The sequence below is a fragment of the Eptesicus fuscus genome, chromosome 5, assembly GCF_027574615.1.
Source record: "Eptesicus fuscus isolate TK198812 chromosome 5, DD_ASM_mEF_20220401, whole genome shotgun sequence".
NCBI classification, from domain to species: domain Eukaryota; kingdom Metazoa; phylum Chordata; class Mammalia; order Chiroptera; family Vespertilionidae; genus Eptesicus; species Eptesicus fuscus.
In genome coordinates this window covers 107,600,387-107,610,408 of record NC_072477.1, presented here as the reverse complement: position 1 = coordinate 107,610,408, position 10,022 = coordinate 107,600,387, and positions in this window count along the sequence as shown.

Here is a 10,022-nt window from a genome sequence, read left to right as displayed (position 1 = left end):
GGGAGGAAGGAGCTGCAGAGATGAAAGGGTGGGCGGGCTGCAGGGCGGGCTCAGCCAGTCTGCTGGACCCTCCCAGCTGGATTCCTGGCCCCTCCTGCTCTTGGAGGTCCAGCCCACCCCCACCCCCCTCCTTTTTCAGGCTTTCTCTAGACCACCCCTTTGGGCCTCTGTGGTGGGAACATACCATGGTCCTGACAAAGACACCTGGGAGGCGGGTGGTGCTGATCTCCACTGGCTCCCAGCCCAAGGGGTGTAGCAAGGAGGGATCTGTCCCGGACTTCAAACACAAGTACCTGCCTTCATGCCTGCCCCAAAGCTCCCACACCTTTGCCAGCCATACCTGCAGTCCTCCATGCTCACTCAAGTCCAGTATGGCCATCTGGCATTTTAGCAGCCCAAGGAGACAGGTGGGGCTGCAGGACGGAGGCAGGGAGGGAGCCTGTGCATTCCTTCGCCCTGGTTTCCATGAGGACGCAGCATGTGTCTCACTGGTAAAACTTTCTTTTCCAACTTGATTTCACAGGGAGATAGCTCACCCCCATAAGGCAAGAATTAGTCCTTTCAACAGGAACCAGACCCATGGGAGGCAAGAACCTCATCTGCCTCCTGCCCCTTCCAGGGTACAGAGTGAGGGTGAGGAAGACAGGGCCTGGGCAGACGCTGGGGATACCTCTCCATCTTGTCTCCCCTGAGAAGACATCCCTGTCTGCTCCCTTCCCACTCCTTGTTCTAGCAGAGGGTAGGAGAGGGGGTGGGGGGCAAGATGCAGAGAGCAGTTAGTTCTCAGGCCCCTACCCCTGAGTGGGGGGTCAGGACCCCTGAATCTTTGAGGGTCTGTGTCCTTCCAGTACCCCACAGGGGCCTGGGCCCTGGCCCTACCCAGCTTAGGCATTTGTTCAACAAGCTTTTTAAAAAAGACATTTATCCATTTAGTCTTTTAATATAAATTCATTGAACACCTACTAAGTGCCAGCACTGTTCTGGGCCCTGGGATGTGAGTGTTTATAGTTCAGGGGACACAGATGAGTAGATAAATGACCTCTCAAGTGTCTGAGGGTCATAAAGGGAAGGCAGACTGCCCTGACACGTCCCATGGGAATTTGGTCCAAGCGGGGGGAGTAGTCCTGAAGGAAGTAATCTTTGAGTGAAGCAGACGGTGGAGGGTTAGATGGAGGGTTAGGACGTGTATTCCCAATAGAGGGAATAGCATCAGTGAAGGCTCAGAGGGGTCAGGGCTTAATATCCTAAAGGCTCCCATCCAAATTCAGTAGGCAGACCCAGAAGGCCTCCAGATGTGGGCCTGAGTGCTCTGTGGGCCTTGATTCCTCCCTCTCCTTCCTAAATGGTTCCTCTTCCAGGATGAAGGCTCTGACCACCGCTCCTCAGCCCATAGAGATGTCAGCATCTGCTGATTCAGAGCTAACCTTGAACTTTATTTGATGCAGTGCCCCCAAAGGGACTTCCCGTGGTATCAGCCCCCTCCCCAGGGATAGCCCAGTGCCCAGGATATCCCCTCCCTCCTCAGTGGAGCAATGCAGAGGTCACCTCAGGGCTGGACTGGGAAAAGGAAGGAGTAGATCCAGGAGGCAAGAGCAGCATTTCTATGTCAGTGGGAAATGCCCTACCTGGGTTTGGGGCCTGGCCTTGCCCTGGGACCCTCAGTGAGTCCCCTGCGCCTCTCTGGGTTTAGGCTGTCTCCGTTCCGGGAGGGGTGAGCCACTAGCTTGGAGACTCTGGTGGTGGGCTCTCCCCTCCCTACCTTTGATGACGTTATGACCCAAGAATGTGGAGCCAGCACACTAGTCACTGGTTGTAGCAAGAGGTCAAAGAGAGCAGCTGTAACTGCCCAGGCATCCCCCATTGCCTTACACCCACACTCCTGCCCCCCAGATCTGCCATCCAATCTGGTGGGGGCAGGGAAGCAGGCTAGATCAAAGATCCATGGGTACTGGGTGGGCACATGGCTCAGGCTGGGAAGGGGAACCCACTTCTTGAGCCCAAAGTATCTCCTCAGCTTGGAGCTCACATCTGCAAATTGGGAGGGTTGGCTCTGAGGTGTTAGGCCTGCAAACTGGCAAGGAAAAGTGAGGAGGAGAAAAAGACGGTAATGAGGTGCTCCTAAGGAATTTCTCTGAAGGCCTGGCAGCAGAGTCCAGGGCCTGCCCTCTGGACATGGCTTTACAGTGGGACTCACACCTGAAAGAGGAGACCGGCACCTGCCACCAGGAGAGGGGGGACAAGAGAGAGGAGGCACTTGGGATACAGACTGCGGAAGCTAGGAGAGGAGGCGGGACGTGGAGTAAGGAGATGGCTTGGGCAGTCCTGAAGGCTTCCTGGAGGGGGCCTGGAGCAAGGCCCTAAGATCAGAGAAAGTCAGCAATGGCAGCTGGAATGATGTTTGTCTCAGGAGAGTTGGGAATGGGAGAGAGCAGGGCAGCAGTCAGGGTTACCCAGCTGTGGCCCGTTCAGATGAGGCTGATACTATAGTCAAGGATCAGCCCAGGCCAACCTGGAGTCCCAGTTGGGCACAGATTGGGGTGGCAAAACCCTGTTCACTGTGGGAAGGGGTCCCAAAAAGCTCCCAGGCTCTAAGCAGACAATGACCATATGCCATCTGGGCCTGGCACAGAGTTACCTGCCCCTCAGGCTGGAGCTGGCCCCTGGAGGCCTTGGGACAGAGTTTCCTTTGTCTCGATGTTTTTGTTCAAGTTGACATCTGAGGAATTTTTGCATCTAGAAACAGGCCCACGTGTGTGCCTTCCTCAGCCTGTGGTTATCAGAATTCTCAAAGGGCAAAGTGCTAAACTTAAAAAGAGTGAGCCAGAATGAATGGGAAGTCCAGGAGGAGCCCCAGAACTCCGAAACACCTCCAAGGGCCCCCGAATTCCCCAGAGGACCTACCTCCAGAATCTCAGCAATATCCCCAGAATTTTAGTAACATCACAAGAACCTCAGAACACCAATATCACCCCCATGAATCCCCAAAACTTCACAAACACACCAGAACATCTAAAACACCTCAGAACCTCGGTCACATCCAAAGCACCCTCAAAGTCTAGCAAATCAAGCATGGGTTGGGGCAAGATGGTCAAAACCATGATGAGCAGTTGTAGAAACCCAGAGACTCTCCCAGCCTAACCCTTGGAGCCCTGAGTCTTACATAAGTTCTATACCACCCAAACCTTAGTAAAGCCTCAGATCCTCATCAACACCTCGATCTCTGCAGCACAGCCGAAATTCCCAAGGAGTGCTTTGGTCCAGAAGTGGAGGGATAGCCCATGTGCCTGCTTGTGCAGCTTTGCCCCCCTGTGAGCCCAGAGATAAGGCTCCAAGGTGGGTTCAACCCCATGCAGGCCAGAAAGCTCAGGGTCTGCCCACATCCACACAGAGCACTTATACACATGTATGGAACTGCCCCCAGCACACACAGGTGCCTAACCCACCCCAGACCCAGCCTGATCCCATTCTGTGCCTGTAAGGAAGTATTGTTGGCTGCTAAGGTCATGTGATGAGAGTGTGGCCAGCTCTCTACTTCCTACCTCCCTTGTCTCATAGGAGCATCAGAAGTATCATGTGACATGCCCTTTCTGGAACCCTCCTGCTCCCTCACCAACAGTGTCATCAGAGCATAAGGGACTTAGGCCAGGCTGCTCTGATATGAGTGTGGACACTGGTGAGGAGGAGGAGGAGGGGAGCAGCATGTTCTTCCCCTCCCAGAGGACTATGCCAGAACTGACTCAGAGGAGGAAGGGTGGGGAGACATATTTCTGCTCAGGACAAAGGTAGCTTTTCTACTTTCACAGGGTAGTGAGCCCCTTATGGTGGGGGCAATACAGAAGAGATGGTAAGCTTTAGCTGTTTTTGCTCAGTGGATAGAGCGTCAGCCTGCAGACTGAAGGGTCCCGAGTTCGATTCCAGTCAAGGACACATGCCCAGGTTGCGGGCTTGATCCCCAGTAGGGAGTGTGCTGGAGGCAGCTGATCAATGATTCTCTCTCATCATTGATGTTTCTAGCTCTTTCTCCTTCTACCTTCCTCTGTGAGATCAATAACATATTTTTTAAAAAGAAGAAGAGATGGTAACATCAAGATACTACAGAAGATTTTCTGCCTTCAGAGGACTGCCCCAAAGGCCATGACAATTCCCCCAGCTATAAGAGCCATGGATTCTCCCTTGGGTAGAGCCCCATAGTCTGGCCTTGACATGTTGGCTTTGTGCTGGCCTCCTTCCTCACTTAGGACACTATGGATGGAAAAGGGGCCACATACTAACCTGACCAACTCAGGGAGACCTGTATGGCAGCCCTACAAACTCAGGGTAACCACATAGGATGGTCTGAAATTAAAATTTTCTAACTAAAAGCAGATCATGGCAGGTAGTTATGTCCTAGGCCAGTATTTTTCCCTAACAAAGGTCAATCTTTATCTTAACTGAGCCTGTCTGTTGTTTTTTTGCATCTATGATAACATACCTTTGGAATATCAAAGTAGTTTCTTTTCTTCCAGACCCCTCAAAACACAACCACTGCACCTGAGCAAAGACCACGATCCCCTCATTGTTATTGTTATCATGTTAATTGTTGACTGTTAACTATCCTATCCCCACCTGTGTAAAAGAAGTATATGTTCATTCATTTTACTTTTTATTCAATCCCAGAGGTTTCTCCACTTTGTTTTCTCTCTCCTCCCTAATCTATCATCATTGCATTTCTTGTAACCCCTTATTTATGTCTTCCCTTTTGATTCTGATGTATAAAATAAGTAGTGAAACTGCTGTTTTCAGGAGCATTTTCTCAAGCCGTTGAGATTTTGCTTCCTGACAATTGTTAGTTTGGCTCAACTAAACTCATAAAAATTCCTACAGGTCTGGACATTTCTTACATTGACATTTGCTTGGCACAATCGGAAGGATTCCCACCCAGGACCACCTGAAGACTTGGACCTATGCTTTGTTCCAGCAGGGACCCATTGTGCCCCACCAGATCCTTGTTTTGCTTCGGGTAAACTTGGGTGCGTTTCACTTGGAATTTAAGGTAAGAGGTCCTGCTTTTATTAAAGGAGCTCAAGGTCCTTTAGGATTTTATTAAAATCCTCAAGGTAGAAATAAAGGTTAAGGGTTGAAAAAACCCTGGCTAAGGCAGGACAGGAGGAAAAATGGGTGGCTGGTTTTTAACTTTGGCTTTCCAATTGGAATTGCCTTCTGAGAGTCTGAACAAAAACCTTTTACCACATAAATGAGAGCTTGAACTTGTTGGGCTCCAAAAATAAGAGGCACTTCCTCCCTCTACTCTGGGTATTCTTAGGTGACTACAAATCTTTGGGGAGGTGTGTCAGGGGCATTTTCCCATGATGTGCAGGAGCCCCATAGGGAATTCCAACTCAACTGTAATTAGTCAAATGACTCATCTGGGGACACACACATAAAGGTTGGTTACCTAGTGGTTGGAGTCCTCATGACTGTATTACATAGCTGGGGAGAGAAACCAAGACATATAAGAGGGTTGAATGCAACTTGGGAGCTGACAGCCCCTTGGAGTCAGCCCAGAAGCAACACACTTCAAACCACCATACAATATCCTTAAAAATTTGCTCTGACTCTGCAGATAAACAAAGAAAACTAAAATTAAAATGGGCAATGATGCCTCCAGGGCCAGAAACTCCCAGCCTCCATTAATACGCCTGCAGTTACACAATAAATAGGAAGCTTTTACTTGCAAGTACTTACAGAAATACAAAGATTTAACTAGAAATGATATCAAGATAAGATGGTCAAAATGAAATTTGGGAGGAAGGGCACCTAAATTAATTTTTGCATGTAAAATTAGAAAATGTCAGCTTTAAAATTAACTGAATGGCCCTGGCCAGGTGGCTCAGTTGGTTGGAGCATCCAAAGGCTGTGGATTTGACTCCTGCTCAGGGTATATACCTAGGTTGCTGGTTTGATCCCAAGTCAGGGCGAGTTTGGGAGGCAGCTGATCAATGTTTTCTCTTACATAAATGTTTCTCTCTCTCTCCCCCTTCCTCTCGCTCTAATAAATAAATGTGGGGAAGCAGAGGACAGGAGTTGGCTGAAGGTGCCTGGCCCTGCCTTTACTGTTCCAAACAAGTCTGAGCCCCTGGGTGTTTTACTAGAATCTTTATATTTAGACTTCAAAATGTCATTGCTTAAAGGACACCACAGACTCATGTGTTTTCTCCAGGATACTTACCCTGCTGATAGTATCTAATAGTTAATTTTAGTTCAAGCTGTTGTTACAATAAAAGCCTAAGGAGGCAGGTGAACAGGGCTGTTTGTTCCTATAGTGATCCTGGCTAATCAGTCCCTTAGCCCTCTCATTCACAGAAACGTGTGTCAGAGTAATCCATTCATCTGTTGCTCCGGATCTGCCAATCAGCCCCAGCAAATAAATAAATAAATAAATAAATAAATAAATAAATAAATAAAATTGAAAAAAATGGGAAATATATGTTGATTTAAAAATTAGAAGCTTTTAAGAGGGGTACAGATAAATTCCTGTCTCTGAACATACTGTCTTTGCACTAAAGAAGGCTTATGGGCCTGGCCAGTGTTGCTCAGTGATTAGAGCATTGGCCCATGCACCAAAGGTTCCAGGGTTCAATTCCTGGCCAAGGGCACATACCTGGGTTGCAGGTTCTATTCCCTGGCACCCAGCCTCCATCAGAGAGTATGTGGGAGACAACCAATCCATGTGTCTCTCTCACATTCATGTCTCTCTCTGGCTCTCTCCTCTCTCCCTTCCACTCTCTCTAAAAAGGCAATGGAAAAAAATATTCTCAAGTGAGAATTAACAACAACAACAAAAGGCTTCTGAAGTTAATAAATGCCAACACACCATCTACAGCTCCACTATATCTTTTGCTCTCTGAGTGTCCTTGTCTGGACTTAACCCCATCCCCTCCTTTCTTCCTTCCCCTTCTATCTTCTCTATATCTCCTCCACTACCACTCTCTACTGACTTAGGGGAAAAGGTGAATAGGAATTCAAACAAGGACAATCAAGGAATTCTAGCAGCTCCCTTTGGAGAAAAGCCGATCTCAGGCAAAGGGGAACCAGCAATTCTATAAGTCCCTTGGATGAGAACAGAATTAAGGAATCTACCTAAAGATTTCTCCATTTTTCTCTAGGACCCTGATGGGTTCACATAGGAATTCAATGTAACTGTTAAACATGTGATCCTGGCTAATCTGACCTGTCCAATTAATACCTACTGGTTTCTGGGAGAAAAAGCAACAGAATTACTAAATAGCGTTTGCTGGGAAACTCCTGTAGAAGAGCCTAATTTTATTGGAGAGAGCCAGGTCACCTTAAGAAGGGTTATAAAGCCCTGACCAGTATGGCTCAGTGGATAGATAGAGCGTCGGCCTACAGACTGAAGGGTCCCGGGTTCGATTCCAGTCAAGGGCATGTACCTTGGTTGCCGGCACATCCCCAGTAGGGGGTGTGCAGGAGGCAGCTGATTGATGTTTCTCTCTCATCGATGTTTCTAACTCTCTGTCCCTCTCCCTTCCTCTCTGTAAAAAAAAATCAATAAAATATACTTCTTTAAAAAAAGAAGGGTTATAAAAATCTGAAATGGGATTTAGATAGAGAAAAGAAACAGAAAGAAACTTAAGGTTCCTCCAAGGACTATAAGAGGCTGTTTTCCCTTCCCCTTACTAATAGTTTAGGAGAAATTAAATTACCATAAAAAGGGGACATTACTAAGGCCCTTGTAGATATTGGGGCTACTTTATCTATTCTTAACCACACCCAACTAAGTTGCCATATCCCTTGGAGTAAAGTTTCTGTGCAAATAGTAGGGATACCTAATCAACCAATGACTTTTTTTTAAATTTGTTGTTGACAGTATTACAGATGTCTACCAATATCTCCTCCTTTGCCCCACTCCACCCAGCCCCTGCCTCACCTGCAGGCCTTCCCTACACTATTGCCTGTGTCCATGGGCTGTGTCTATATGCATATATGTTCTTTGGTCCATCCCCTCCACCCCCATCCACTCTGAGATCTGTCATTCTGTTCTATGCATCCATGTCTCAGGACATATTCTGTTTGTTACTATATTTTATTCATTAGATTCCACATCTAAGTGAGACCATGTGATATTTGTCTTTCTCTAACTGCCTTATTTCACTTAGAAGGATACTCTCCAGGTCCATCCATGCTGTCTTAAAGGGTAAGAGCTCCTTCTTTTTTACATCCGCATAGTATTCTATTGTGTAAATGTAGATCTTTTTTTATCCACTCATCTACTGATGGGCACTTGAGCTGTTTCCAGATCTTAGCTATTGTAAATAATGCTGCTATAAACATAGGGGTGCAAATATTATTTTTTATTGGTGTTTTGAATTCTTAGGATAGGGATTTCTAGTCAAAAGGCAGTTCCATTTTTAACTTTTTGAGGAAACTCCATACTTTTTACAAATGTGACTGCACCAGTCTTCATTCCCACCAACAGTGCACCAGGGTTTCCTTTTCCCCACATCCTTGCCAGCATTTGCTGTTTGTTTATTTATGGGAAGTAGCCATTCTGGCAGGTGTGAGGTGATACCTCATTGTGGTTTTAATTTGCTCTCTCTGATGATTAGTGGCATTGAGCATATTTTCATGACTATTGGGCATCTGCATGTCCTCTTTGGAGAAGTGTCTATTCAGGTCCTTTGCCCATTTTAAAATTGGATTGTTTGTCTTCCAGGTGTTGAGTTGTATGAGAGTACTTTGTATATTTTGGAAATTAGCCCCTCATCGGATGTATCATTGGTGAATATGTTCTTCCATAAGTGGGTTCCTTTTCTTTTCTTTTCCTTTTCTTTTCTTTTCTTTTCTTTTCTTTTGATGGTGGTTTCTTTTGCTATGCCGCAGTTTTTAGTTTGATGGAGTCCCATTTCTGTGTGTTTTTTTCTTTGTTTCTCTTGCCCTACGATATGTATTGGTAAAAATACTGCTATGTGAGATTTTCTTCTATGATTTTTATGGTTTTGTGACTTACATTTAAACCTTTTATCCATTTCAAGTTTATTCTTGTGTATGGTGTAAGTTGGTGGTCTGATTTCCGTTTTTTTGCATGTACCTGTCCAATTTTTCTAACACCATTTATTGACTAGAATATATTTCCTCCATTGTATTCTTGCTTCCTTTGTCAAATATTATTTGACCATATTGATGTGGGTCAATTTCTGGGGTCTCTGTATCATTCCATGGATCTATATGCCTGTTTTTGTGCCAGTACCAGGCTGTTTTGATTACGATGGATTTGTTGTATAGTTTGATATCCAGTATTGTGATCTCTCCAACTTTGTTCTTCTTTCTCAAGATTACTGAGGCTATTCGGATCTTTTATTGTTCCATATAAATTTTTGGAATATTTGTACTAGAACTGTTAAATATGCCATTGGTATTTTAATAGGGATTGCATTGGATCTGTAGATTGCTTTGGGCAGTAGGGACATTTTAATGATGTTAATTCTTCCAATTCATGAATATGGTATATACTTCCACTTGTTTGTATCTTCCTCTATTTTCATTTTCAATGTCCTATAGTTTCCCAAGTACAAATCTTTACCTCCTTGGTTAATTTTATTCCTAAGTAGCTTAATTGTTTTGTTGCAATGGTAAATGGAATTGTTTTTATGCTTCCCTTTCTGAGAGTTAATTATTGGTATACAAAAATGCCATCAATTTTTGGATGTTAATTTTGTATCCTGATAATTTGCCAAATTCACTTTTTTGGTGGTGTCTTTAAGGTTTTCTATGTACAATATCATGTTATATGTGAATAATGACAGTTTGCTTCCTCTTTTCCAATTTGGATGCCTTTGATTTCTTCTTCTTGTCTTATTGCTGTGGCCAGGGCTTCCTGTACTATCCTATCTAATAAAAGAGTAATATGCAAATTGACCAACACACAAGATGGTCGCCCCCATGTGGTCAAAGATGGCTGCCCCCATGTGGACACAAAAAGGCCGCCACAAGATGGCCGGCAGGGGAGGGCAGTTGTGGACGAT